Raw genomic sequence first — 17,166 nt, 5'->3', positions numbered from 1 at the left:
CATCAGATCTAACATACCACTGAGTCATCAACTGTGAATGCCATTATTTTATGTACCACTAAAGAAGTGCTGCTGCCAAGTAACCTATGACTTGTTAAAGGATAGTTTCCAAAAGTTTAAAGAACCATACTCTTATGCAAATTTAAAATAAACACATGTCAAATTATTTATTTAACTCATTAGTTATTGAGGAAGCCAGTAATATGATAAAACCACTCCAAAGAGAATTTAAAAAGTTAGGTATATAAGAGGCAGTTTAATAGGTTGCTGGGTTAGATTCTTTATTATTATTATTAGTTAATGTCAGACAAGGCAATAGCCATAATCATTGGGTTTATCTGTTTTGCTGGACAAAAATTATTGGCATTTCTACTGGACATAAATCTACAAACTAACCTTTGCCCCTACAGAGTTGTAAAATAGCCAAGTACATAGAAAATCAAACCCAACACTTTCAAAGAACATCTAGTAATTTCTTCTATTTCCAAGTTTTGGGTAATACTTTTGACAGTTTAAATGATTTCATATTACAGCTCTTCTTGACTTATTTAGAATAGTGTTTTATCATATAGCAGTCCAATACATACAAAAAGGAATATGTTACTTAAGCAAATTAGAGAACACTACGCATTCACACTTAAGGTCAAATTATTATCATTTATTTTTCAAATGAAAGTCATCAGAGCTTGTATTTTTCCACTCACGATTGTTTCCCATGCCATCAAGGGCACTGGCAGCTCAGTATTTCTTCTGAGCATTCCACTCCTTTCTCTGAAACTTTTTTCCAAGAAGTAACACACCAATTCTGCATTTTTTACTTTCTTTTCTAGAAAATTTTATTGTGGTAAGAACACAGCATTAGATCTACCTTTCTGTGTGCTTTTCTTAGTCTTTCAGTTGTGTCTAACTCTGAGTTGTGACCTCATGGACTGTAACCTTCCAGGCTCCTCTGTCCATGGGATTTCCCAGGCAAGAATACTGGAGTGGGTTGCCCTTTCCTTCTCCAGCCCCCATATCCTGTGTCTCCTGTATTAGAAGGCAGATTCTTTACCACTGAGCCACCTGCAAAGCCCTGATCTATCTTCTTTACAGATTTTTAAGTATGCAGTACAGTATTGCAATCCATACCATTCTGCAATCTTTGATGCTGAAGCTGCTGCTGCCGCTGCTTGCTGCTAAGTCGCTTCAGTTGTGTCCAACTCTGTGCGACCCCACAGATGGCACCTCTCAGAGAGCCCCACCAGGCTCCTCTGTCCCTGGGATTCCCCAGGAAAGAATACTGGAGTGGGTTGCCATTTCCTTCTCCAATGCATGCATGCATGCAAAGGTGCTTCAGCCGTGTCCAACTCTGTGCGACCCCATGGACAGCAGCCCACCAGGCTCCTCTGTCCCTAGGATTCTCTAGGCAAGAATACTGGTGTGGGTTGCCATTTCCTTCTCCACATGCTGAAGCAGTCTTGTTTTTTCCGGGTGTCAATATAAGACTATACAGTAAAACCAATACTCATATTCCTTCCATAAATATTCATATGTGAAAATGATATTGACCAACAAAAGATTAATATCCAAAATATATTAATAACTCATACCACTCAATATCAAGAAAAAAACAAACAACCCAATTAAAAAATGAACATAAGACATGAGCAGACATTTTTCCAAAAAGGAAATGCAGATGGTCAACAGGAACATGAAAAGATGTTCATTATCACTAATCATCAGGGAAATGCAAATCAAAGATATGAGATATCACCTCATACCTGTCAGAATGTCTATCATCAAAAAGAACACAAATAAAAGTTCACGAGGACATGGAGAAAAGGGAACCTTGTACACTGTTACTAGTAATGGTCCAGCTGCTGTGGAAAACAGTATGGAGTTTTCTCAGAAAACTACAAATAGAACAACCATGTGCCCAAGCAATTCTGCTCCTGGTTATACATTTTAAAAGAAAGAAAGAAAAACACTAATTCAAAAAGGTACATGAAAAAAAAAAGGTACATGAGCCCCAAAATTCATAGCAGCATCATTTAGAATTGCCAAGATATGGAAGTAACCTAAGTGTCCATCAACAAATGAATGGATAAAGAAGATGTGGCATGTATATACAATGGAACACTACTCAGCCATTAGAAAAGAATGAAATTTTACCATTTGCAACAACTTGAATGGACTAGGAGGGTATTATGTTAAGTTAAATAAATCAGACAGAGAAAGACAAATACTGTATGTTATCACTTCTTTGTAGAATATAAAAAATAAAGCAAGCTAGTGAATAAAACAAAAAAGAAGCAGACTCACAGATATAGAGGAAAAATTAGTGGTTACAGTGGGGAGAGGGAAGGGGAAAGGGTAATATAAGGATAGGAGTTTGAGAAATACAAACTATTTGTATAAAGTAATCTATAAGGATATATTGTACAAGGACTATAGCCAGTATTTTATAATAACCATACATGGAGTACAACCTTTAAAAATTTTGAATCACTTTATTGTACAGCTATAGCATATAGTATTTTATATAAACTATGTTTTAATTTTTTAAAGTTTTTAAGTTAAAAAATAAGCTAAGAGATTTCTAGGTCAAATCGGACCCTAAAATAAATATTATACAAGAATTGGACCATAAAAAAGGCTGAGCACCAAAGAATTGATGCTTTTGAGCTGTGGTGCCAGAGAAGACTCTTGAGAGTCCCTTGGACTGCAAGGAGATCAAACTAGTCAATCCTAAAGGAAATCAATCCTGAATATTCATTGGAAGGACTGATGCTGAAGCTGAAGCTCCAATACTTTGGCCACCTGATGAGAAGAGCCAACTCATTAGAAAAGACCCTGATGCTGGGAAAGATCAAAGGCAGGAGGAGAAGGGGATGACAGAGGATGAGATGGCTGGATGGCATCACGGACTCAATAGATGTGAGTTTGAGCAAACTCCAGAGATGGTGAAGGCCAGAGAGGCTTGACGTGCTGCAGTCCACGGGGTTGCAAAGAATCGGACACAACTGAGCAACTGAACAACAAGAACAACAATGAAAAGGATGATCATTATTTTAAATGCTGCTGCTGCTAAGTCGTGTCAGTCGCGTCCGACTCTGTGCGACCCCATAGACGGAAGCCCACCAGGCTCCTCTGTCCCTGGGATTCTCCAGGCAAGAACACTGGAGTGGGTTGCCATTTCCTTCTCCAATGCAGGAAAGTGAAAAGTGAAAGTGAAGTCGCTCAGTCGTGTCCGACTCTTAGTGGCCCCATGGACTGTAGCCTAGCAGGCTCCTCTGTCCATGGGATTTTCCAGGCAAGAGTACTGGAGTGGGGTGCCATCGCCTTCTCCGATTTTCTGATAAAGAAAATTTTCTATATCCCCAAACAAAGCCAAGAGACAAAAGACTGAAATATTTGATGATTTGGAAATTTTTATGGCAAAATGTAACATGCTGCTGCTGCTAAGTCGTTTCAGTCATGTCCGACTCTGTGCGACCCCATAGACGGCAGCTCACCAGAGTCCCCCGTCCCTGGGATTCTCCAGGCAAGAACACTGGAGTGGGTTGCCATTTCCTTCTCCAATGCATGAAAGTGAAAAGTGAAAGTGAAGTCGCTCAGTTGTGTCCGACTCCTAGTGACCCCATGGACTGCAGCCTACCAGGCTCCTCCATCCATGGGATTTTCATATATGTGTTTAAAAAGAGGCATCGGCCTATCTACCTAAATCTATAGCTGTATCTTAGATTAAAATTATGTATATAGTATGAAAAAAAGTTCTGACAAATCAGTAAGAAATAAACAAATAGGTATTCATAAAGAAAGAAATACAAATGGCCCAAAAAAGACATGAAAAGACTCTCAATCTCACTAGTAATGAGGGGAATGCCAATTAAAATAAAAATGACATATTTTTGCTCATCAGATGGACAGAAGTTGATATTATGATTCTGCCTAGGCCGAAGCTTCTCACCCATGGTTGTGCTGGAATGGGTCGCTGGTGCTAAGATAGTCCTCTCTTCACTCTCAGCATGATGAGGAGATGCCTGAGGCCCACAGAGCTCCCATCAGTTGCTTCCCAGTGCAGAAGCATCTTCTCTTTACACCAGGGTGTGGAACAAATACTATCACATCATATGACTATACCTTGTGATGAAATCTAGGTGGGACTGGCCTAGGATTTATAGGGAAACAAGGCCCTCTTGGTGTGGCCCTCTTGAAGGACAATATAGTAGAGTCTCTTAAATTTAAGTAGTCAAGGCCTTTGTATCAGAAGTGTCACTTTGGAAAATGTACACCTGTTTGGAGGAAAAATATACATATAAAAATACATGTTTATTATAGCATAGTTATTCATTGTGAAATGTTACAAACAACCTAAATGTCAATTTAATAAGCAATGATTAAATAAATTATAATGAATATCAAGGAATACTATGTAAGAAATAAAGGAAAGGAAGAGAAGGAAGATGTGCCAAATGAATGTATTTTTAGGATATATTATTATAATAAATTATATAACAATATATGTATATGTATATACATAACAAAATATGTATAGTTATTCCATTTACCTTAACACATATATATGTAGACACACACACACACAGCACACTAGTGTTGTGTGTGTGTGTATCCATAAATATATGGACAAAGGTCTAGAAAGACAAAATCTTAAAAATGTTTATGTTAAATTTCTGGCCAAAATAATTCTGTAAGTTCTCAACTCTGCACCCTTACAAAAAAATTCACATAGCATTAATAGAAATTTTTAATACACTAAAAAGACATAGCCATGCTCGTAAACAGAATAAACCTTCTTGTGGTCCAGGAAAGAAACAGAAGTACACAGAGGTGAGAAGATCTTAAGACTTCCTGGGCTTCCCACCAGGAAATTGCAGAGGCTGCCAGGAATTCAAGTCAGGCAGGGTAATGGGACCATGGAAAGGGAGAGGAGGAATTGCCAGGAATTCAAGTCAGGCAGGGTAACGGGACCATGGAAAGGGAGAGGAGCCAGGGTCACAATGTGAAATGGGAAGTAAGGACTCCCCTCATAGTTAGAAAAGAGCAAAACAGAACTGCAACCCTTTCTCTGAACTCCCCCAGCACCTACTTCAATCCAGCGGGCTGGAGGAAGCATGGGCAGTCAGATCACCATGTACTGAGCTAGGATGCCCACTGGCTCACAATGAGAAGCTGCGGGAGAACCTCAAGTCACTAACGGGAGATCTGATTCACAACAGGGGACCCAGGTGGGCCACATACAGGCTATCGCATTAGTCATCTGGGAGAGTGAAATCTGGAGAACAGGACACCTCCTATTCAAGAAGAACTTGCACACTCAAATTTAGAAAGCAATGTGGCCATAATAACTTTGAAAATCCGATCCAACAGTTTCACTTCAAGCTATATGCCCTAGAGAAAAATTTGCACATGTACACAAAAAATATAGATAAATATGCTTACTGTACCTTTGCTTATAAAAATAACAATTGCAAACAACCTAAATATCTATTGATAGAGAATGATTAAACAAAGTACAGTATATTAATACAATAGATTACCACATAGAAGTTAACATGATTAAATATTTTTCTATATTAACAGTGATCTCAAAAGCATAGTAAAAAGAAAAAGTATTTGAGTAAAAAGAAAAGTAGTTTTCACAAACATATAGCATATAATATGTGTACATAAATTATACATAGTGCTTGCTGATTCATTGATGTATTGTTTTAATAAAACATGAAAGATACACACCCATTTCATGACAGTAATTGCCTATGGAAGAGGCATATGACAGGCTTGGAAGTGAACAAAGAGTTTTCAACTTCATAATATTCTATTTCTTTTCTTTTAAACATTGGGAGAAAATGTGAAAATATGCTACACTTGGCAATTTTGAGTAGCAGGTAGTACTTTAAACAGGAGCTTGGTATATTTGCATTTCTACATTCTTTCAAAACTTATCAGAAAACATTAAGTGGAGAGGGTAACACTGGGGAGTGTGTGAGAAGAAGAAATTTCAGCTTTGACTCTGATATTTCTGTAATAGGATGTTGAATGGATATTACTGCTACTTTAGAATCCATAATTTTGGCCACAAGCGGAGCACTGAGAGGTGCTAACTACCTTATTTTCTAAAGAGAACTTTCAGCTCAGAAGAGTAAGAGGACTCCTGTAGGATACACAAGAGAGGCAAAATCCGCCCTCCCTCGTTCTGCTCCTCAGCTCCACCCAGCAGATGACTAGAGAAACTTACGGAAGTGACAGAAGGCCTGGTAGAAATGCTATGGCTGTCCTCTCCCTTTTCCTTCAACCATCTTCACCCAGGCACGTGGATGGTGGCTTCAAAAAGAGTCACCTTACGGACTGGGAGAATCTGTCCAAAGCAGCAACTAGCATCCGAGTCCAACCTTATCACTGACCTTGCAGACTGACACTGGACCAGTCTCAAGTCAGTGGCTCCCCAAAGCTCAGTTATACTTTCACGAAGCCTTCCTTACAGCAAAGCAGCACTTGTCCAAACTGTACTGTGTGGATGTCTGCAAATCACTAGAGTAAGGGACAGCCTTTTGTGAACAGACCGCAAGAAGTCTGTGATGAAGAGGGTTAGTTAGCTGGCACCTCACTACTAGGTTATAATGAAACCAAGGCCAGCAAAAAGGGACTGGGCAAACATCCACGAGCATCTTTTTGCTGTTGTTCAGACACTCAGTCATGTTTGATTCTTTGCAACCCCATGGACTGCAGCATGCCAGGCTTCCCTGTCCTTTACCAACTCCTGGAGCTTGCTCAAACTCATGTCCATTGAGTCAGTGATGTCATCCAACCATCTTGTCCTCTGTCATCCCCTTCTCCTCCTGCCTTCAATCTTTCCCAGCATCAGGGTCTTTTCTAATGTCAGCTCTTTGCATCAGGTGGCCAAAGTATTGGAGCTTCAGCTTCAGCATCGGTCCTTCCAATGAATATTCAGGATTGATTTCCTTTAGGATTGACCGGTTGCATCTCCCTGCATGCCAAGGGACTGTCAAGAGTCTTCTCCAACACCACAGTTCAAAAGCATCAATTCTTTGGTGCTCATCTTTATTTATGGTCCAACTCTCACATCCATACATGACTACTGGAAAAACCATAGCTTTGATTAGATAGACCTTTATTGGCAAAGAAATGTCTCTGCTTTTTAATATGTTTTCTAGGTTGACATAGCTTTTCTTCCAAGGAGAAAGCATCTTTTAATTTCATGGCTGCAGTCACCATCTGCAGTGATTTTGGAGCCCAAGAAAACAAAATCTGTCACTGTTCCCACTGTTTCCCCATCTATTTGCCATGAAGTGATGGGCTTAGCAGGCACAAATTAATCACAGGATCTACTTTGTAACTCAGGGAGGTCACAGCATCCTTTAGGTCCCTGTCTCCATGTGTTACATCCCCCAGGCATGGCACAGACCTTAGGCAGGATTCTATTTCTTCTCATCAGTCTGATACAGCACAGTGAATGTAGTCAATAATACTGTAGTAATTTTGTGTGGTATAAACTATAAAAATATCAAATCACTTATATATCTGAAAGTAATATAATATTTTAATAACTTTATTAATTTATTTTTATTATTTTTTTTGTCTGTTCTGGGTCTCATGCTTTTACTATAGTTGCAGAGAGCAGGGACCACTCTTCATTGCGGTGGGCAGGCTTTCTCAGTGCCATGGGCTCTCTTGTTGCTGAGCACAGGCTATAGAGTGTGAAGGCTTCAGTACTTGTGACATTTGGGCTCAACAGTTGCAGTTCCCCAGGCTCTAGAGCACAGGCTCAATAGTTGTGGCACACAGGCTTAGTTGCTCTGAGGTGTGTGGGACCTTCCCGGACCAGGGATCAAACCTGTGTCTCCTGCATTGGCAGGTGGATTCTTTACCACTGAGCCAACAGGGAAGCCTGTGATATAATATTGTAAGTCAACCATACTTCAATTAAAAAAAAAAAATCATGCCATCAGAAATCCTCCTAACCAAGTGGCTCTCAGCTGGAGTGATTTGCCCCCTAGGGGACGGTGGCAGTGTCTGGAGACAGCTTTCCTTGTCACAAGGAGGGAAGTGCACCAGTGACTGAGTATGCAGAGGCCAGGGATGCTGTGAACTATCCTACAATGCACAGGACAGCCCGTGAGACAAGGAATTATCCAGCCCAAAGTATCAGTAGCGCTGAGGTTGAAGAGTCATGTCCCAAGCCAATGGCTGGACACAGAAACAATTAGGGACAAATTGGCACCATCTGGCCTCATCTCAAAGGGGACGAGGTACGAATCTCGGCAGATTCTGAAACTCTATTCATGCAAGAGTGGAGACAGTGTCTTTATTTTAGCCAACCTACAAAAACTGAGTATTTGTAATTTCACCAATGAGCTCCCTTTTCCAGCATTTATCATGCTAAATAACAAGTCACTAGTTCCACCAATTAAAAAAAATTTTGACATCCAGTATGCCAATTAGCTTTGATTAAGCTATAGATAGCAAAGCACATGGGACAGACTTAGGAAGTAGCAAATATTTCAATTTAGACAGGATGTCAGGCCCTAGTGGGGAGGTCTCAGTATATAAGGCTGGCAAAATGGGCTGGAGCAAGAAAAGAGACCTTTAAGTGTCCTCTGGGTCACTTTTATACACATTCTCCATCAATGTAATGGGTGTACAATAAGCATTAAGCATGAAGCACTGTTAACTCTCCTTTTGCTGCTCATTTGGATGGATTAGAAATGCCAGTAGAGGGACTTCCTTGGAAGTCCAGTGGTTAAGATTTCATGCTTCCACTGCAGGGGGCACAGGTTCGATCCCTGATCAGGGAACTAAGATACCATAAGCCATACATCACAGCAAAAAGGGAAAAAAAGAAGAAATGCCAGTAGAGAACAGGCACACTTTGCCTCATGTTGTCATCCTGACTGGAAACTGGAAATACTTCACCTACTTTTATAGAGATGAGTGATTCATTTCCTAAGATATTTCGCTCTTCACTTAGCCAAATCCTGCCCAGACAGTTTCATGTAACGGTACATTTTGTAAATCACTAAAACGTCTATACATTCTCTTACAAAGCTTCTCTACTACTGCTCAAAAGCAGTAGGAAAAAACCTTAGAAACTGCAACAAACATTGAGTTTTACATATCCTCCAAAGGAAAAAGAGACAAAATACATATTTATGCATTTAGGTGTGGGAGTTGCAGCAGAAATGTATGTGTTAAATATAATACATTTGAGCTTTTTTTCCCCTAAGCTAATTTTAAAGAGGGACGAAAGCTAGTTATGAAATAAGGTTATTAAATCAGAGTAGGAAAATCAAGATAGAAGTCATGGAAGTTTGGGATGGAGAAATTTACCTAAGTATCTAGTTGTCAAAACTGGAAAAGAAATATGTTTCACATAAAAGTTGAAAAAATTTATTTATATTTAGTAATCATAAAAATTATCAGAACTTTCTAGCACATAAATCTGCTAGTCACTTTGTAGATAAGGGTTATAAATCATATTTAATAACCTTGTGGATGAGATTTAAATCGTTTTGTCATCATTCAAATACACATCAGTGGGGAAAAACACAAACCTTGTATTAAACTACTATGATTCTCTAAAAGAATGAGAATGGTATCAGTTCCTTGCTTTTTAAAAATGTATCAAAACCCACAAATTAAATTACAAAACAGAAACAGACTCACAGACTTCGAAAATGAGGTTATGGTTGCCAGAAGGAAGGATTGGGGAAAGGGATAGTTAGAGGGTTTGGGATGGACATGCACACACTGCTATATTTTAAATGGATAACCAACAAGGACCTACTGTATAGCACATGGAACTCTACTCAAAGTCATGTGGCAGCCTAAATGGGAGGGTAGTTTGGGGAAGAATGGATACATGTATATGTACTGCTGAGCCTCTTCTCTATTCACCTGAAACTATCATGCTGCTGCTGCTAAGTCACTTCAGTCGTGTCCAACTCTGTGCGACCCTATAGATGGCAGCCCACCAGGCTCCCCTGTCCCTGGGATTCTCCAGGCAAGAACACTGGAGTGGGTTGCCATTTCCTTCTCCAATGCATGGAAGTGAAAAGTGAAAGGGAAGCCGCTCAGTTGCGTCCAACTCCTAGCAACCCCATGGACTGCAGCCTACCAGGCTTCTCCATCCAGAAGAAGGCAATGGCACCCCACTCCAGTACTCTTACCTGGAATATCCCATGGGTGGAGGAGCCTGGTAGGCTGCAGTCCATGGGGTCGCGAAGAGTCGGACACGACTGAGCTACTTCACTTTCACTTTTCACTTTCATGCATTGGAGAAGGAAATGGCAACCCACTCCAGTGTTTTTGCCTGGAGAATCTCAGGGACAGGGGAGCCTGGTGGGCTACTGTCTATGGGGTCACACAGAGTCGGACACAACTGAAGCGACTTAGCAGCAGTAGCAGCAATAGAAAAGAAAACATTTTAAAAAATTAAAATAAATCCATTAATTAACTTGTAAAAAAAATGTATCAAAACCAAGAACACACAGAGGTCATAAAAGCTTTTTCAAATGTCATCATTTCTAAACAATATGGAAATTTTAATCAGCTCCAATCAAAATGATCAAGCAATTAAAACAGTTTACTAACAAATAATGCACCAAATACATAGTATGTGCTTTATAAATGGATAAGGCTACTCTATAGCATTCATTTGGCGAAGGCAATGGCACCCCACTCCAGTACTCTTGCCTGGAAAATCCCATGGATGGAGGAGCCTGGTAGGCTGCAGTCCATGGGGTCGCTAAGAGTCGGATACGACTGAGCGACTTCACTTTCTCTTTCCACTTTCATGCATTGGAGAAGGAAATGGCAACCCACTCCAGTGTTCTTGCCTGGAGAATCCCAGGGACGGGGGAGCCTGGTGGACTGCCGTCTATGGGGTTGCACAGTGTCGGACACGACTGAAGTGACTTAGCATAGCATTCATTAATGAAGAAATAAATTCTGATCATTCAATTATGATAATCCCAATGATCAAACAAAATGAATGGCATATACTAAAATGGGAGAGAGTTTCTCCAGAGAGCACAGATTTTTTTTTTTTTAAGAATATTTATTTAACATATAGGAAGTACTGACTCTCTGGACTCTTCACAAATATTGATTCATTCAATCTTCATAATAATTCAGTGATATAAATCACTAATATGGCTCCCTTTCTACAGATGAAGAAACCAAATTTAAATAATCTGCCTCAGGTCATAGTAAAAGGCTGTCACAAGCCTCCAAGAAGCACTAAGTAGTTGAGATTTATAGAAAATGTTAAAGCCAACTATGTTTAGAGTAAGAACACAATAGGCTTTGAATCTATTGGAGAATATGGTTTACAGATTGCATAGAAAAACAATTACTTCATTCCGTTGTGGCTTTATCTTTTCCATCTGAAAAGGATAGAACTAACATCAATCATCAGCAGGGGAATCAAAGACCTAGATGTAAAGTAAGTTTGAAAGAAAGCACATAATGCTAAATGAAATGAGGTCTCTACACACAGATTAACTATGTTCAGCAGACTAAAACACCATGCAGGTATTATTATGATAAACTTGGAGCAACCATGAGGAGCAAGACCTGAAGAATAAAACTGGACATAAGATTTTCCAATTTTCAAGAATAAAGCAAATGTTCTATTGCATGTTTCCCTGGTTAAATATTAGGACAGATTAGTAAACAGAAGTTTATGAGCACTTGGAAAGGACACAGTGATTGCCAGAAGTCAGCATGAGTTTTGTAAAGAGAAGATGTGCCAAGCTAACCTCATCTCTGTTAGGACCGGGGAAACAGGTAGCAGGTTCTACGCATCCATGGTTGCTATCTAGGTCTCTTTGACAGAGAAAGGAATGGCTCAACAAAGAAAAGTGATGAGTTCAAGGGCAAGTCTTGAGTGAACAGCAAGGAGACTGACCTACCTGCCTTCCTGACTGGAAGACCAAGATTTCTAAACTGGGTCAGATTGCTGGACAATTTCCTCCCACACATGCAGGCTTCCAAACAGACAAACCTGACATTGTAGCCAAGGAAAGAAAAAAATCAAGATTATGTGGGTGAGGAGGGGGACAAAACATAATAGACGGTATAATTATCACAAGGAAGGCTATAGGCTCCAAAGAAACACAGTCCTAGAATTTGTGGACCAACCGAGAGGGTGATATTCTGTAAAACGAAAGCTAGTTGAATCCACTTAATAAGTGACAGCCGTCATCTGCAAGAGAACTTCATCCAAATCTGTTTGCAAATGTGTTTCTCAGAAAATCTAAAGAGATTCCCAAACCTGATTAAGAGTCCAAAATGTCTCAAACATAATCAAGATCACCCGCTGATATGACTAATGGAAAGGAAGAGGCAATCAAATTGAATTTATTGTCATCTGACTGAGGAAATTATGAATTAACAGAAGGGTGGTAAGCCACCTGGCATCAAGAGAAAACAGCCAAAAAACAAGAATTTGGCTGGGTTTATCCAACATGGCCCAAAATACAGTGATGGCATTGATGGCAATTTTTGTTAATATTTTGATGACCCTCCTCTAGTCTTTTTGTAAAGCATATTGCAAGGAATTACACACTTTTATCTTTTTATGCCTAGCATAATAACATTTTCTCATACTATTATACTGCTCATAAACACAATCTTAATGGCATCACAATATCCTTTAATATGGAGATAATTTACTTAACTCATAACTTACTTTCCTCATTTCTTGGTTTAAATTTTTTTCATGATTTTCAATATTCTGCAAAAATGAAAAATCTTTGTTCAGCTTTGAATTATTTTCTCAAGACAGGTTCTGGAAATAGAATGACAGGGCCAAAAAATTATAAACATTTTAAAGCTTTTGACACATATTCCTAAATTGCTTTCCTCTGCTTTGTCATCAATATCAGTCTTCAAAACAATTAACTATTTGATAATTTAGAAGGTAAAATTACACCTCATTTTAATTCACATTTCTTAATGAAGCTGAATATTTTTCCATATGTTTATTTGCCATTTGATTTTCCTCTTTTGTGAATTGTGCATTCATGCCTTCTGTCCCATTAATTCTAGCAGTTTTTCTTATGATTTTGAATGAGCTCTATTTGGTTAAAAAAAAAATTAAGCTTTTCTTTGTCATATACATTGCCAATTATTTTTGACCAGTTTTTCCTTTTAATGCTATTTCCTACTGTTTTACATTTCTAAATAATCAAGTTATTTTTCTTTCCCTCTAGTATCTGCTTTCCTGGTGGCTCAGAGGTTAAAGCATCTGCCTCCATTGCAGGAGACCCAGGTTCGATCCCTGAATCAGGAAGATCCCCTGGAGAAGGAAATGGTAACCCACTCCAGTATTCTTGCCTGGAGAATCCCATGGATGGAGAAGCCTGGTAGGCTATAGTCCATGGAGTCACAAAGAGTCGGACATGACTGAGTGTCTTCACTTTCACTTTCTTTCTAGTATCTCTTCTATAACTTTGTAATTTGAAAGCCTTCTTGATGCTTAGATTTAAAATATTCTATTTGAATCTAGATTTTGTTATTCTTTTATTAATAATGCCTCGGACACGACTGAGCAACTTCACTTTCACTTTCTAGTATCTCTTCTATAACTTTGAAATTTAAAAGCCTTCTTGATGCTTAGATTTAAAATATTCTATTTGAATCTAGATTTTGTTATTCTTTTATTAATAATGCTTAACTCATCAACATAGGATTATTAGTTTGAAATATGATATGAAATATGGACCAAATATGGACCAATAATTGGGAGAGAAGGCAAAACCTGGGGCTTCTGGCTGAAGAGCAAAGGTTCTTACCCTACATGGGGCATCCCATTTATTAAGACCTGAACCTGATGACCAGCCCCCAAAGCATCTGGCTTTGAAGACCAAGGGGTTCCACACCCATAGGACCCCAAGGCCAGGCAAACTGAGAAACAACTCTGAACCGGGCTGGCACACTGACTCACCCACTCCTAGGCTTCTGGGCCAGACTCAGACACAGTCCCTTGAACAGCGTCCAGAGTTTCTGTGAAAGAAACTCATTTGCTAATTTTAAAGCAATGGACTAAAGAGAGCTTCTGGGCTGCTCTCTAGAACCAGACATTGGTGGACACCATCTTCCTGCTCACCTGGCGATGGTCCAGTCTGCAGGCGCCATCTTTTTTTCTTTTCTCAGAATGTGCTACCTTTGTGCTCCCCTCTGCCACACACAGCATATCTGAATCTCCCAGAAGGGAGCTTCTACACGCATGTGGGTGGCCTGGTTGTCCACCTCCTGAGGCTCCTGCTGCTCAGGAGACATTCCTGGAACTTGGGGCTCTGGTGGTCCACAGGCCTGCACTCCTGGCTCCCATGGAACCAGAACACAGGAAACGTTCTGGGCAGCCTCCCTCACCCTCAGGTCATAGCACAGATAGCAACTGAAACACATCCCCATGTTTCAGAAAAAGAGGACTATTTGCTTATCCTGGAGCTTCTGTCTGAGAGGCCACCTGAGGTCTGGCACCTGTACTGAGGCTTGGGACAGATGTGCCCTCAGGAGCACCACCATCTTTGTGCCCCTCCATGCTCCCCTCCCCCACAACCCGCACTATCTCCCACAGGGCATTTTTCACACTCGTCTGAGGCCTAGTTTTTACCCCTGCTGCTTAGGGGACAGTTCTGGATGTCCTGGTTCTAAGGGCTTCTGCATGCTGTTGGCTGAAAAAATATGCATTACCTAAAAGTTGAGAATTATGTTTTATTCGGCATACTTTCAAAGGACTTAAGCCCCGGAGGCATCCTCTCAGGTAGCTCTGAAGGACTCTGTCTAGGAGGTAAAGGAGGAGCCGGGATATAGAGGGATTTTTGCAACAAAAACCAGGTCAGCTTTTTGGAACATCAGAAGCCTACTTTAATTAATCAAGTTAATGATTTTAGTGTTTTTTCTCTGCATGGGAAGGTACAAGAGCCTGGACTTGTTGAAATCATTCCTTTGATATGCACGGCAACTATCTATGGCCAATATCCTGTTCTGTAGCATCCTGAGCCCCTCAGAGTGCACTGCTGAGGGCGACTGCTTGGTGGCAGGCTGCCTGTTGGTCTCCATCTTGAGACCCCTCAGGGCTCACCGCTGCGGTGGCTAAGGGCCTAGTGGCTGCAGCTTCCTTTTTTGCTTGGCAGGTGGCATTGTTCGTCCACAGAGGGTCCCACAGCACTGTACACATGTGCACTCTTTAAAAGCTGCTGCCGTCAGCCCAAATCTAGGTGTGGACTGAGATCCTTCCCTCTGGGACACTGCCAGGTCTTGGCACAACCTCAACGATCACGAGCCATTAAAACTAAAATTGACAGCTGAAACAGTCACAAAGGCTTGAGAGAAAACCTAGAGCCAGGGCAGGATTGAATGATAAGTTTCATCCACAGGAGGCCTCTCCTTTAAGACTGGGAGAGGTGGCTGTTTCATCTAATGCACAGAGAGCCAAGAAGCAGGATGCACAGAAACCAGCACAGAGAGCCAAGCAAAATTATGAAACAGAGGAATATATTCCAAATGAAAGAGTAAAATAAAATCCTCAGGGGAAAAAGGTAACGAAACAGAGGAAAAATAAGTTCTAAACTAATCTACATTCTCAGATGAGAAGACAGAGGTTGAATCAAACTAAAGCGAAGATCCATTCTCCTCCATAGTGTTGACAGCTTTATTCAAAAGATCAAAGGTATGTTTTCAAGACTTTAAAAAATGGATCTAAATTTGTTTTCCCCATGTTCTTGTATTAATTAGGTATGTGAAACTAAAATTTACTGAGTAAATCCTCCCTACTGTTAAGTCGTATGGACCCTACTCAGACCCTACAGAGACCCTGGCAGGGGCTCTGTGCCTGGGAGGTGGACAGTTCTTTTTTCATTCCAGTTCAGGCAGGCACATAAGGAAACCAAAGCTGAGATTGGCACAGCAGAAGCTTTATTCAGTGACCAAAGAATGGAGAAATGAAACTAAGCTCACAGATCAACTTCTCGCCCACCTGGTGAGAGGGCTTTAATTTTAAAGAGCAAAGACAAAGGGAGGAGTGAGGTTAATGATGGAGAGTCATATGCATTAGTCTACCAGAAAAGGGGCAGTGCTTTTTCAGGGGAGTGGGATACAATCTATGTTTTTTTTGTTTTTTTTTCAATTTTATTTTTTAACTTTACAATATTGTATTGGTTTTGCCATATATCAAAATGAATCCGCCATAGGTATACACGTGTTCCCCATCCTGAACCCTCCTTCCTCCTCCCTCCCTATACCATCCCTCATTGAAACATGTATAATATCATATATGAAACGAGTCGCCAGTCCAGGGTTGATGCACGATACCAGATGCTGGTGCACTGGGACAATCTATGTTTTAATTCTTTTCAGTCTTTAACATCTGGTCACTGCAGCAGGTAGGTATGTCATTTAAATACTAATTTATTAGTAAAATCAACGTATAATGAGACTCAGGATGTTTTGGAGGTCAGATTCGTCACCATGTTGGGTCCCAGTTGATTCCATTTGAGTTCTTGTTTGTTGATAGCTTTGTTTCTTAACTCTGGAGCCCTACATAAGGATTTATGTTAACTCTTACTAAATGTGAGTGTTGAAGGGTTTTGAGCAAAGACCTAGAGCAGCTCTGGTAGATCTCAGGTGGCCTCGGCTGACTGCGGCTTGAAGCAGGATTTCGGCTCCCGGCCAGAGATTGAAGTTAGGCTGTAGCAGTTAGAGCATTGAATCCTAGCCACTAGATCTTTAGGGACCAGTGGCCAGTGACAAAGCACCGGCCCATCAGCTGTGTAGAAATGAGTTTTCACAGAGTGATGGAAAGTAGTAAAACAAGTGTTTATCAGGAAGGAAAAGGATACATGTAGATAGACACATGGCGCCCTCATGGTAGCCTCAGTTACTTATATGGGGGGCACTTCTTCCAGGTTCCTTTGGCCGATCATTCTGCTTTGCCTGGTTCTGAATCTGTATTTAGTTTATCTCCCATGTGTGTTTGTGCCTCTCTCAGCCAAATGGATTCCAGTGAAGAGGCTTATGGGTAGGTTGACATCACCTACTATGGCATAGCACCCACTCCCTTTTTGATCTTCAAGGAGCCTTTCTGCACATATATAGTCAGGAAGGTCTCCTTGACTTCAAAAATGAGGAATATATGAT

The sequence above is a fragment of the Bubalus bubalis genome, chromosome 12 (genome assembly GCF_019923935.1).
Source record: "Bubalus bubalis isolate 160015118507 breed Murrah chromosome 12, NDDB_SH_1, whole genome shotgun sequence".
NCBI lineage: Eukaryota > Metazoa > Chordata > Mammalia > Artiodactyla > Bovidae > Bubalus > Bubalus bubalis.
Note: the sequence above shows the minus strand (reverse complement) of the source record.